The sequence below is a fragment of the Homarus americanus genome, unplaced genomic scaffold (genome assembly GCF_018991925.1).
Source record: "Homarus americanus isolate GMGI-L3 unplaced genomic scaffold, GMGI_Hamer_2.0 scaffold14072, whole genome shotgun sequence".
Taxonomy (NCBI): Eukaryota; Metazoa; Arthropoda; class Malacostraca; order Decapoda; family Nephropidae; genus Homarus; species Homarus americanus.
The window spans coordinates 885,069-899,459 of record NW_024754528.1 but is presented as its reverse complement, the minus strand read 5'-3'; the positions used below and the strand labels follow the sequence as shown (position 1 = coordinate 899,459).

Here is a 14,391-nt window from a genome sequence, read left to right as displayed (position 1 = left end):
CCCCAATACCCCAGGCTAGTATGGCAAGATTTGGTATTTGACTAAGCTTATGCTGACACTACAAACATCATTGATCCTCAGCAACTCGGCAACATGAAGACTTCCTACAGCAGAGTCTTGATCCTCAGTAACTCGGCAACATGAAGACTTCCTACAGCAGAGTCTTGATCCTCGGTAACTCGGCAACATGAAGACTTCCTACAGCAGAGTCTTGATCCTCAGTAACTCGGCAACATGAAGACTTCCTACAGCAGGGTCTTGATCCTCAGTAACTCGGCAACATGAAGACTTCCTACAGCAGAGTCTTGATCCTCGGTAACTCGGCAACATGAAGACTTCCTACAGCAGGGTCTTGATTCCATCTATGCGTCCCATGCGTGGTCTTGTTCTTCACTGCTACACAACCACGACTGTTTGACACCACAACCGCATCCAGTCCACACGAGCACATACTGAGCACTATAAGAACAGCCCAGTCCCAACCATTGTATGTTCATTAACAACTCAGATAACTTACCAATTACACTATATAACTACTTGGACTATCTAGTTAAATAACATTCTCTTATGTACACACACACACACATACACACGCACATATACACACAGAGCTGAATATTATATGCACATGGGCTCTCTGGTAGAAAGAGAGAGAGAGAGAGAGAGACTGCAGGTGGACTTGATTTAGAAGACCTGTGTTAGTGTACGTAGTTAATTAAGACTTAATTAACCTATAAATATCCTCCAACACCTGTGATAATCTTCTCTCAAAGACATTTAACGTTTTAGTTGATGTAAAAATGTTGTTAGAGTTTAATTGACTTTCTTATCACGGCCTTATTATTATTATTATTATTATTATTATTATTATTATTATTATTATTATTATTATTATTATTGTTGTTGTTGTTGTTGTTGTTTTGTGAATGTAGCTGGTTGATTTGATGTTAATTAGTGGTTTTGGTAGTAAGTGTTGATGGTTGTAATGGTGGTTGTTAGTTGTAATGGTGGTTGTTAGTTGTAAGGTGGTTGTTAGTTGTAATGGTGGTTGTTAGTTGTAATGGTGGTTGTTAGTTGTAATGGTGGTTGATGGTTGTTAGTGTGTTAGTTGTGATGGTGGTTGTTAGTTGTAATGGTGGTTGTTAGTTGCAATGGTGGTTGTTGGTTGTAATGGTGGTTGTTAGTTGTAATGGGTGAGTTGTAATGGTGGTTGTTAGTTGAATGGTGGTTGTTATTTGTAATGGTGGTGATATTGTAATGGTGGTTGTTGGTTGTAATGGTGTTGTTAGTTGTGATGGTGGTTGTTAGTTGTAATGGTGGTTGTTAGTTGCAATGGTGGTTGTTGGTTGTAATGGTGGTTGTTAGTTGTAATGGTGGTTGTTAGTTGTAATGGTGGTTGATAGTTGTGATGGTGGTTGATAGTTGTGATGGTGGTTGATATTGTGATGGTGGTTGATAGTTGTGATGGTGGTTGTTAGTTGTGATGGTGGTTGTTAGTTGTAAGGTGGTTGATAGTTGTAATGGTGATTGTTAGTTGTGATGGTGGTTGTTAGTTGTAATGGTGGTTGATGGTTGTAATGATGGTTGTTAGTTGTGATGGTGGTTGTTAGTTGTAATGGTGGTTGTTAGTTGTGATGATGGCTGACAATTATGATGGCAATGGTTGGTAGTCGGGTAGTATTAATAATAAGGTAATGTATGATTGGATAGTGGTTGTCACGGTGTAGTGAGGTCGTGACGGGTGGATGGTGGTGGTTGTTGTTGTTAGAGTGACGGTCGTTACTTCACCTAATATAACATAAAACTTGGTAACGTTGTCTCATCTGTATCCGGTGACGTGACGTGTGTGTGTGTGTGTGTGTGTGTGTGTGTCAGGACTTAGCAACATGAGAGAGAGAGAGAGAGAGAGAGAGAGAGAGAGAGAGAGAGAGAGAGAGGTTGGCCAGGTAAGCTCCAGGTGATTATACACTACAGGTAACCAGACCTTTAGTGGTCTTGCAGGTGAGGCGAGTCTTGGGCGTTTTAGGTCTGTTTTGGAGGGTTTAAGGGTGTTAGGGGTTTTAAGGGGTTTAAGGGTGTTAGGGGTTAAGAGGTGTTAGGGGTTTAAGGGTGTTAGGTGGGTTTAAGGGTGTTAGGGGGTTTAAGAGGTGTTAGGGGTGGAGGTGGGTTAGGGTGTTAGGTGGGTTTAAGGGTGTTAGGGGTTTAAGAGGTGTTAGGGGTGTGAGGTGGGTTTTAGGGGTGTTAGGTGGGTTTAAGGGGTGTTAGGGGGTTTAAGAGGTGTTAGGGGTGTGAGGTGGGTTTTAGGGGTGTTAGGTGGGTTTAAGGGGTGTTAGGGGGTTTAAGAGGTGTTAGGGGTGTGAGGTGGGTTTTAGGGGAGTTTTAAAGGGTAGCTAATGGTTGTTGTGGTGGTGGTTGATGATAATTGTGGTGCTTAGTGACAATTTTTGTGGGTAATAGTTGTGGTTGTTATTGGTTGTGTTGGTTAATGGTGGTTATGGTGGTGTATGTTGGTTGTGGTGGTGGTAGTGATGCTGGTAATAGTTGTAGTGGTGATAGTGGTGATGCTGGTAGTGGTGGTGAGGCTGGGTGTCAGTGCCCGGGGACAGGGAGGAGTCGACTCGCAAAAAACAACAAATAGGATCCACCTACCACAACTACCACTACTACCACCACTATCACAACTACTACCACAACTACCACAACTACCACTACTACCACTACTACCACAACTACCACTACTACCACTACTACCACTACTACCACAACTACCACTACTATCACAACTACCACTACTACCACAACTACCACTACTACCACTACTACCACTACTACCACAACTACCACTACTATCACAACTACCACTACTACCACAACTACCACAACTACCACGACTACCACTACTACCACAATTACCACTACTACCACAACTACCACCACTAATAATAATAATAATAATGCCACCAGTACAAATATTTTTTTTCTAATGGCCTCCAGCCTCCCCTAATAGCCTTACCTTCTCCACGCATTTATTACCTAACTATCCTAATACAAAATTAACTACCCTAGCTGAGTTAATTGAGCTGATGATCTATGTTGCATTCTGTGACTGTTGTTGGCTTAGTGGCCGATGATCTTGTTCCCTTGAGGCACAGTAGAGCAGACCTGAGTAGGGAGGACGGGGGACATCTCATCCAGGCTGCAATGTAACTTCTGGGCTGCGGCTTCTGTTCAGATAACACCTCGGTCAGTCTGGGGTAGAAACACGTGGTCCCATCCCACCTGATGTTATCAACACTAGAGGGGTGAGGTTGTCTTGGTTCACGTTCTAGATTCTCTTTCCGTATCCTCTGTTGTTCTCGTTCCTCTTGTGTGTAGCCTCGATCATAGTGACAATGCTTATCGACGGCTCGCTGTTCCTTCGTCCAAAATCCTCGGGCAATGACGGTCACTCGGGACTTTGTTGGCAGTCTTGTGAATAAAATGTTTGTCATCTAGTGGCGTCGCAGCATATCTCCTTCAACATGTTTGCTGTGAGGTCCCTTACTTTGTTGTGCCTCATGCAAAGGAAACATCTCTTTTTGCATACTATAACTTGGTTGATGTCGTAGGATGGTCCACACACAGCATTGGGCGGGCATATTTTAGGTCGTAGGATGGTCCACACACAGCATTGGGCGGGCATATTTTAGGTCGTAGGATGGTCCACACACAGCATTGGGCGGGCATATTTTAGGTCGTAGGATGGTCCACACACAGCATTGGGCGGGCATATTTTAGGTCGTAGGATGGTCCACACACAGCATTGGGCGGGCATACTCTCCACCGGGCCGATCAGACCTTAAAGTACTGCTACTACTAATACTGATTAAGTTGGTTGGACGCTTGATTCAGGTCAGAATACACTTGATTAAGGTCAGAATACACTTGATTAAGGTCAGAATACACTTGGCTAAGGTCAGAATACACTTGATTAAGGTCAGAATACACTTGGCTAAGGTCAGAATACACTTGGCTAAGGTCAGAATACACTTGGCTAAGGTCAGAATACACTTGATTAAGGTCAGAATACACTTGATTAAGGTCAGAATACACTTGGCTAAGGTCAGAATACACTTGATTAAGGTCAGAATACACTTGGCTAAGGTCAGTAGACACATGGAGGCAGCTCACCACATTTGTTTACTCGTCACGCACCTGGCAGCTCCACCACACGTGCTTTTGAGTTCTACCAATTATTACGTTCGTCTACCAACACATACCTTCGTCTACTGGTTCATTTACCACACAATACGTTCATCTACCACACAATACGTTCATCTACCACACAATACGTTCATCTACCACACAATACGTTCATCTACCACACAATACGTTCATCTACCAGTCAATACGTTCATCTACCACACAATACGTTCATCTACCACACAATACGTTCATCTACCTTCACTCTTGTCGTTCACCACAGCTATTGACTGATTATGCGCATTAGTAAGGTGTTGGGGGGTGACCGAGTATCTGATACCGCTCTTGATTCATCCATGATTCAATAACATTAACCATTGATTCACACGATTCACGAGCGATTCACCAATATTTACCAAAAAGATTTCCATGATTCATCGATTACTCACCAGTGCTTCATTTACCCCCGTCAATGATTCGTCTGTCTCACGTTTAATCTGATTCACCAGCGACTCATCGGGTGACTCGTTAAGGCAGGACGGGTCTCGCCTCCACCTTAGGACCCCCAACACACACACACACACAGAGAGAGAGAGAGAGAGAGAGAGAGAGAGAGAGAGAGAGAGAGAGAGAGAGAGAGAGAGACCTGTATCTCACCATATAATTACTTTCTTCACTTCAGTCTTTAGATCGACATAACTGAATAAATTAAGTGACCCGCCAGGGAAAGATGACGTGTGCCGTAACAGAGTCCTTATTTAGGGATAGATTTTAGTGTGAGGATAGATTTTGATGGTGAAAACAACCTCCTCATCTCGCCTCTTTCCCTCAGCTCCTATAACTTACGACTCCTTACAACCTCTCATGTGTCCCCTACAATATCTCTTACGACCCTTGCAACTCTCCTACGACCCCTACGACCCCTTCGACCCTTATAACTCGACTATAATCTTTCCTATAGCCTTTACAACTTTCCTACAACCCTTACAATCTTAACTACGACCCCTACAACGCTCCTACGACCCCCACAACCACTCCAATCGTTACTATGATCCCCACAACTTCTCCTACAACCCTCTCCCTTACGACCCCTACAGCCCTCTTCTCTACGACCCCACATCCCCATCTCTACGACCTCTACAATCCCTGCTTGTACTACCCCCTCTATGACCCCTACAATCCCTCTTTGCGACCCCCACCTCTACGACCTCCTCCCTCTACGACCCTTCCCCTTTGACCCTTCCCCCACGACCTCCTTCCTCTACGACCCTCGGAAGCTGTAGTGGACAATAGATGAGAGAGGCAGAGGAGCACATAGAGGCAGAGGCATTGTCTCCACCTTGAGGGGTTGTGTTTCACTCTCTCTCTCTCTCTACGTGTGTGTGCATTACGTGTGCAGAGCTGAAAGTGACCAGACAGACTTATTAGACTATAGGAGTTATAAGAGGTTTTGGAAGCCTCATGCAGCGTTTGCGGCATTCACCCATGGAGTCAAGCGTCGCTGGGACTACCTGATGCGCGCTATCCGTGATATCGGACCCCTCCTCTACCCTCTGGACGAAGTCACCATGGTCACTTTTATTCAAACAATAGTGGAATGCTTTCACTTAACCCCAGCAGAAAGGTCACTCCTTGCACTACCACCGAGACTGGGAGGAATGGGAATCACCAATCCAGATGAACTTGCTGCCACAGAACATCAGAACTCTGTCAAGCTCACGGCAGACGTCACTGACCACAAAGCTCAGAATGCAGAAAGTCAGGCAACGAATTACACAAGATTCGACGGTACATTACAACAGAACGGCAGCACACCCAAAGTGATAAACTTTAACAACTGCTGCACCAACTGTCAGTGAACTTGAGGAAAAACGTAGCTATAGCGCAGTAGATTGGCGCCTCGAACTGGCTAACAACGTTACCAATAAGGGCAAAAGGCGTCAGCCTTAACAAACAAAAATTTACAGTTGCCATTGCTCTAAGGTACGGTTGGCCAGTAGAAGGTTTGCCCTCCCAATGCGTGTGTGGCTCTTTCTATGACGTCGATCACGCCATGGTGTGCAAGAAAGGGGGCTTCATATGCATGAGGCATGACGAAGTAAGGGATCTCACAGCAAATATGTTGAAGGAAATCTGTCACGGTGGAACCGACCCTCCTTCCATTAGATGGTGAGAATCTCCATCACAGGAATTCCAACACTCCTAATAAAGTCCAAGTGCAAACAGGCACTAGTCGATCCATTGTTTACCATGATGAGATGTATCAAGTGAAACATGTATATGGAGCAAGTAACAAGATCACTAGATTACAAGATGTTGTAACCGCTAGACTAAGGTTAGGATATAAGTACCTCTGGCAGTATATTCCTCAGTCAGATGTGAACAAGACTAAATGTAAAGTGTGTGGCCAGACATATGGCCACACACTCAAGCAGTATATCCCTCAAGCAGATGTGAACAAGACTAAATGTAAAGTGTGTGGCCAGACATATGGCCACACACTCAAGCAGTATATCCCTCAAGCAGATGTGAACAAGACTAAATGTAAAGTGTGTGGCCAGACATATGGCCACACACTCCAACACTACGTCCTCGACTGTGTGAAGATAGAACCTTTTAGGGACAGGTTCAAACACACTGTGTGAAATGGCACAACACTTAATCTCTAATGGCAAGATAGCCGACGTATTAAGATTGTATCCACTTTTTTGCACTCAGCAGTTAAGTCGGTTCCCATGTATAGAACCAAACACACAATGTGCTTGTATACCATGAAGATGTGAATAACAAAATGTGCGGCCAGACATATTGCCTCGCACTCCTGTACTCACGCAGTTGTGTTTAAGTCACCCTAAATGTATAGAACTAAACAAACAACACCATAATATCCTGACCACTGGGGTCTGTTGTACACATCCTTTGTGACCTCTACTCTGTAACCCTTTTGTGTTACCGCTCACAGGAGGAGTATGGGGTGCACAATAAACTAGGTGCTGTACGAGGCATAAAACAAAATCGTGTGGACGTCAGTACTCAAGGATTCTGAACACGGGGACAGCGATCCTTCTTTGATATCAGGATATTCGTTCCCATGGCCACATGTCACCGTAACCTGGCTCTCGAGGATTCACAAAATAGGAACGAGAACGACAAGAACAGGACGTATACAGAGAGAATTCAGAACGTGGATCAAGGCAGCTTCACTCCTCTGGTGTTTACAACCTCTGGTGGGATGGGACCAAGTGCATGACGTTTCTACACAAGACTGGCCGAGGTGTTACCAGACCAGAAGCCGCAGCCCAGAAGCTACATTGCAGCCTGGATGAGATGTCCCCCGTCCTCCCTACTCAGGTCTGCTCTACTGTGCCTCAAGGGAACAAGATCATCGGGCACTAAGCCAACAACAGTCACAGAATGTTACATAGATCATCAGCTCAATTAACTCAGCTAGGGTAGTTACTTTTTTATTAGGATAGTTAGGTAATAAATGTGTGGAGAAGGTAAGGCTATTAGGGGAGGCTGGAGACCACGATAAAAGTTGTTGTAGTAATAGTATCACCAACATAACCACCACTACTACACCGCTACTACTACATCACTAAACCACCACCACCACCACCACCAAACCACCACCACCACCACCACTAAACCACCACCACCACCACTAAACCACCACCACCACTACACCGCCACAAGTGGACCCTGGCTGGTTGAGTGTCACCCCGCCCACCTGTTACACCCACAAGTAAGGTCACTACTACTGCTGTTGCCACCCTCCTCCTCCTCCTCCTCTACCACCACCATTACCTCTACCACCACCACTACCTCTACCACCACCACTACCTCTACCACCACCACGTATTCGTGCTTGTTGATCTTGGATTCACTTTGGTTTTCCTTGTGCCCTTCACGCATTTATCTCCCATTCTCTCTAATTACTCCACGTGCGTGTGTGTGTGCGTGCGTGTGTTTGTGTGCGCGTGTGTGTGTGTGTGCTTGGACCTGTCCCTAAAAGGTTCTATCTCCACACAGTCAAGGACGTAGTGTTCAAGTGTGTGGCCATATGTTTGACCACGTGTGTGTGTGTGTGTGTGTGTGTGTGTGTGTGTGTGTGTTACTACTACACTTGGTGGGGCGTCTGTTGAGGGTCATCTAAACGGTATTATTTTTGGGTTGGGGTCGGTCAAAGGTCAAGGTCGGGAGCGTAAGGTGATACTCGACGATGGAGGTCAGAGAGAGAGAGAGAGAGAGAGAGAGAGAGAGAGAGAGAGAGAGGGGCTTCATTTCTGGATATTCAAATAAAAATTAAGACGCTTTCATATCTCACCTTCCTGTAATTAAGTCTACATTAATTATAAAGTTCTCATACTAGTGAATAATTAAGTAAAACACCGACACAACGCCTAGCCTTTTAATTACCCTGAACATTAAATGAAATATAATAAACTGCGAGGTGACGTATCAACAGATATATTGGAAAAGGAACTAAATTAACTTCCCTGGCTGATAGGTAACACTATACTAAACGATGTCACAGGTGAGGCAATACATGTAGTGGGGTGGTGGTGGAGTCAGGTGACGAGGGCAGATAGTGGTAAATATGAGAGAGTATTAAATCTTTTCCATTATAGATTTAGTATTTATTTTATCTATTATATACAGTATATATATATATATCCTTCCACAACATTAAATATAGACATCAGTGACGAAAACTTTCATTTTCCAGACATGAAATAGAGAGGAGATGAAAACTTCCCTGTTGGAGTTATCAGTCTATTGCATCATTTGGCAGCCAGCATGTAAATACACACGATGATACTTGAGCAGTAATTTATTTTAACCTAACAAAAAGGTATGACTGTGTATATCAACATTGTATATGGCGATAAGTCCTGTATTCCTGTTGGCTCGGCAGCTCCAGCCAACCTTTGACGTCACAACCGATCACAGATTTTTGCAGTCACGTGATGTCAAAACTCCCAAAATACTATGTGCGGTCCACCATCGTGTAGGTATAGACACGTTGCATTATGGGACTATGTGGCGTCATAAGGGAAACAACGGAGCACCTTAGCTTTCGTCTTTATTCAAGACATCTTCAGAGGCAACTGACCCACCGATTATTGACTGACCCACCGATTATTGACTGACCCACCGATTATTGACTATATCACACCGATTATTGACTGACCCACCGATTATTGACTATATCACACCGATTATTGACTGACCCACCGATTATTGAATGACCCACCGATTATTGACTGACGCACCAAATTATTATTGACTCTTAGTACCCAATTTTGACTCTCCTCCTCTCCTCGCTCTCCTCATTTTTCACTTCACTCTTTAACTCCCTCCGTTAGAGCCATACACCTACACCTGGTAGACGTAGATAACCCTGGTCGTTGTCACAGTTGCTACAAAAACCCGGTTGAAGGTGGCAGCTGCATGTGGCCTGATGGTGCAGTCTAGTCACCCCTGTCGTCTATCAAGGACGTGTGTGTGTGTGATAACCCTTCGACCTGTGAAATGCTTTGACCGTTCGTCTTCAAATTTTATGGAAACATACTTGAAAGGGTTGTTCTTCAATAGCTGCCAAGACTATATGGTATCAGATTACACACACACACACACACACACACACACACCACACAATTGACTCAGTCAGTCTTGAAGCTGTTGTCACCATACAGTTGTGATAAAGACTTAACATTCTTGTCTTGCCGGATATCATAAAATATATATCAACACCATTTCCGGTTTTTTCGATAATTCCGGTCGTGTGATTTCCGGATAAGGGAGTTTTATTTTTTCCTCCTGCCAAATGTGTTGTTTTGGTGTGGTCGGATTATGGTATTTAGTTATATTTTCCGATACACGACGTTTGGTTGACAGTTCGCTTCCAATCTGTTTGTAAACATTGTAGTACATCAGATTCTGCTGTGATTTCGTTGGTTGGGAACCTTATAAGAAAAAATAAGTACTAGCGCTTTTAAGTTACTGTTCTCAATATATCCAATCGTCTGTATACCTTCACACATGAGCTCTTACAAGCGTGCGTTTCTGCCCACACACACACACACACACACACACACACGTCCACGAGCATAACATAAACATAACGTAATTAATATAACATCACCCAACATAAAATATCGTAAGAAATTCTTTTGATATATTAATTGTATTCTGTAATCAGTTTTTTCTGAATGTATTGAATAAATGTATTATTTTTGATGTGGTTAGTGTGTGTGTGTGTGTGTGTGTGTGTGTGTGTGTGTGTGTGTGTGTGTAGTGTGTGTATGTGTGTGTGTGTGTGTGTGTGTATGTGTGTGTGGTGTGTATGTGAGTGTAGTGTGTATGTGAGTGTAGTGTGTGTGTGTGTGTGTGTGTGTGTGTGTGTGTGTGTAGTGTGTGTATGTGTGTGTGTATATGTGTGTGTGTGTAGTGTGTGTGTGTGTGTGTGTGTGTGTGTGTCCGTCCACCAGTCAGCCCTGGGGGGTAGCTAGAGTTGACACATGACTCCTCACTCATCATCTCCTGGGAGGGTTGCATCCATGTGACCTAACCTAACCTAACCTAACCTAACCTCACTACTGGCCCTCACACCCACACGAGAGGACACCAACACCACCCCCCCACCCCCCCCACCATGACATACCTACTGAATCCTTTCACTACAAGAGAGACAAAGAGAAAGGGAAATTTCCAATGTGTGTGTGGGGGAGGGGAGGGGGGGAAGGCACCATGTGTGTGTTCAAGTGCTGCTGCTAGACTTAGAACTCGACCCTTGGTAAAAATATTTATTTATGCTAGCAATTAGTTGTAACTCAAATCGCTTATGTTTTTTACCGCCAGACTTATAAATTAATTTGTTGAAACTTAAACCCTGTAAAAGGCATTTTGATGTATGATTCATTTTTGTGGTCGAGGATGTGTGAATGTTGTTGAATAATGATAACCTGTGTGTGTGTGTGTGTGTGTGTGATGTGTGTGTGATGTGTGTGTGTGTGTGTGTGTGTGTGTGTGTGTGTGTGTATGTGTGTATGTGTGTGTGATGTGTGTGTGTGTGTGTGTGATGTGTGTGTGTGTGTGTGTGTGTGTATGTGTGTGTGTGTGTGTATGAACATTACTGTATGTCTTGTTTATCTGTCTGTAGCTGTTAGTCTGTGTGTCGAGAGTCGCTCAGCCAAACGTGACTTTTCTCTCTCTGAACTAATGTATTCTTGTCAACAGCGCCTTGTACCAGCGGCTGTCCAGGGGTGTAGGCCAAGTGGGCTTCAGTCTTAACCTAACCTTACCAATTTAGGGAAAGAGAGTGAGAGTGAGTGTGTGTGTGTGTGTGTGTGTGTGTGTGTGTGTGTGTGTGTGTGTGTGTGTGTGGTATAAATTAGCCAGGTGGAGGCTACTGTAGTTTAGGTGACGGTGTGACGTGTAAGTTATGCATACATACATACCTGTACATACATACATACATACATTACATACATAGAAGCTCCTCGGCGTCACTATAGATAACAAACTAAATTGGAAACCACACGTCAGTACAGTTGTCAAATCCTCCAGTTTCCGTCTCCACCTCCTCCGCCGACTCAAGTCCCTCGGAGTTCCTGCACACGAGCTTCTCAGTGTTTACTCAACATTCATAGTTCCCAAGCTCACCTATGCCTCCCCTACCTGGTCTTCCTCCCTAAACGCCGCACAACGTAAACACCTAGAAAAAGTGCAAAAGAGGGCATGCAAGATTATTCTCTCCCCTTCCTACTCCACATATCAAGAAGCGCTCAACACACTGACCCTCTCGGCTCTCTCTGACCATAACCACAACTTCATCTACAAATTTGGTGTGAAGCTTCTGCACCATCCTCGACACCGGCACTTACTACCACCCGAGATCCCTCGTCCGAGAATTGCTGTTCGACACCACAACCGCATCCAGCACGTACTGATCGCAAAAGAAGAGCCCAGTCCCAACCATTGTAAAAATTATCAACAACTCGTAATCAACCAGTGTATTCACTTCCAGTTAATCTTACCGTTTTGCACTGTTACTATGTTGAAATGCCCTGCAGTATGACCTTCTCCCCACCTAGTTATTATATATCATATTTGTATCATTTATGTTACTTGTAAATTATTTGTCAATCAAGTGACCCATTCCCAAATTATGTAACTGTATATTTTGGCTGCCATGTTCTTTCAATAAACCGTTAATTATTATTATTTTTAATAATATTATTATACATACATACATATATAATGGTTGCCCCTCGTGTAACGAGAATGGCCGTCCCTAGGGCCACCTAGGCGTGAATTTGTTTTAGGTGTAGAAGCTGTCGCCAACACAACAACCACACCCTAAGTTAACGAGCTGCATGACCCAGTGTTTAAGAGTGTAGCAAGCTGTCGTCCTTTAACAGCACACCTAAGTTAACAAGCTGCATGACCCAGTGTTTGAATTAACAGAAGCAATAGCCAACACAACAACCACACACCCTAAGTTAACGAGCTGCATGACCCCGTGTTTTAAGTGGCAAGCTGTCGCCAACACAACATACACCCTAAGTTAACGAGCTGCATGACCAGTGTTTAAGGTGTAAGCTGTCGCCAACACAACAACCACACCCTAGGTCCAACAAGCCTGCATGACAGTGTTTGGAGTGTAGAAGCTATTTGCCAACACAACAACCACACCTAAGTTAACAGGCTGCTTATGACCCAGTGTTTAAGGTGTGAAAGCTGTCATAACTAACAATCACCCTGAGTTAACGAGCTGCATGACCCAGTGTTTAAGGTGAAGAAGCTGTTGCCAACACAACAACCACACCCCAAGTTAACGAGCTGCATGACCCAGTGTTTAAGGTGTAGAAGCTGTCGCCAACACAACAACCACACCCCAAGTTAACGAGCTGCATGACCCAGTGTCAAGGAATAGTCCGAGAAGACCGGACAACTCGCCAACTGCACTGGCTAACCATTACCCCGAACACGATCCGCAAATCGAGTAACATCCAGGTCCCCAATTCCTGCTGGGTAGACAGAGGCAAATGGCGTAAAGAAACTTGTCCATAGTTTCACCCTGCCCGGGGATCGAACCCGGGTCCACTCGCTTATGAGGCGAGCATGCTGACCATTACACCACAGGTCGCCTCAATACACACATACATGGACCTCATCAATACAAATTTGCTGGAAACATTTCTTAAGTGTCCCTACACGGTCATCGCCCCTGTGCACCTGTAGTAATTAAAGCTGAAGTAATTCCTCCATATACCTGTACGTGTCTATACCTTCTTCTACTTACAACACTTATTACAAATGATTACAGATATAAGTAGATACAATTAATATTAGTAAATTTAAGTAGGAGGAGGTATATAATAATGTAGACCCATTCTTAAGCTAGGGTACATTCTCCTTTACGCCTCGCTGTTATTATCATCAACAACAAAAGTTCAATCTAACTTTCGAGGGAAGTTAAAGACGTTATGATAAAAAAACCACCTAATTAAGTTTTGTTTGTGTCTATAGTAGCAGTGTTTTGTTTGTTTGTTTAGAAAGTTTGTTTAAATAAGTTTGTGTTTGTTTGTGGTTTCGTCTGGTAACTGAGGGAGTGACTGGTCGTAATTAGTGTAAAAAAAACAATAACAAACAAAGAAATATACAGACAGACATACACCACCTGTTACTAGTGTTGAGACTGTGTGTATTGACATTCTTTGCGGTCTGGTGCACACACACACACACACACACACGTCGTCATCCAAGTGTACACACGTAAAATCATGCAGTCACATTCACACATATGTCCACACGCAAAAATGTACACACACACACACACACACACACACACACACACACACACACACACACACCAATATCTTTCATAAATTAATATATTTTTTCTTTGCTTTCCAGGTAAGATATGGATGAGATTCTACCTCTGAGTGTGTTTGCAACTGCGACGGTAAGACGGTATTGGCTACTGCGGGAGTATTAGTAGTAGTAGTGGTAGAGGTAGTAGTAGTAGTGGTGGTGGTAGAGGTAGTGGTAGTGGTAGTAGTAGTAGTAGTGGCTTCCAACACAGGACTTCAAACGCATCCAACGAAGCCCGTGTTGACGTCAGTGCTCGAGGATTCTGGACGCGGGGACAGCGAGCATTCTTCGACATCAGGATTTTTGATCCCATGGCCGCATGTCACC

General features: G+C 44.0%; 1 non-coding gene across 1 annotated transcript; it reads right to left on the bottom strand.

Annotated features, from left to right (window-relative positions):
* Nucleotides 1-13,262: 13,262 nt before the first annotated feature.
* Nucleotides 13,263-13,336, bottom strand: Trnam-cau. The gene has a single exon. It is a non-coding gene; the product is annotated as a tRNA-Met (tRNA).
* Nucleotides 13,337-14,391: the final 1,055 nt, after the last annotated feature.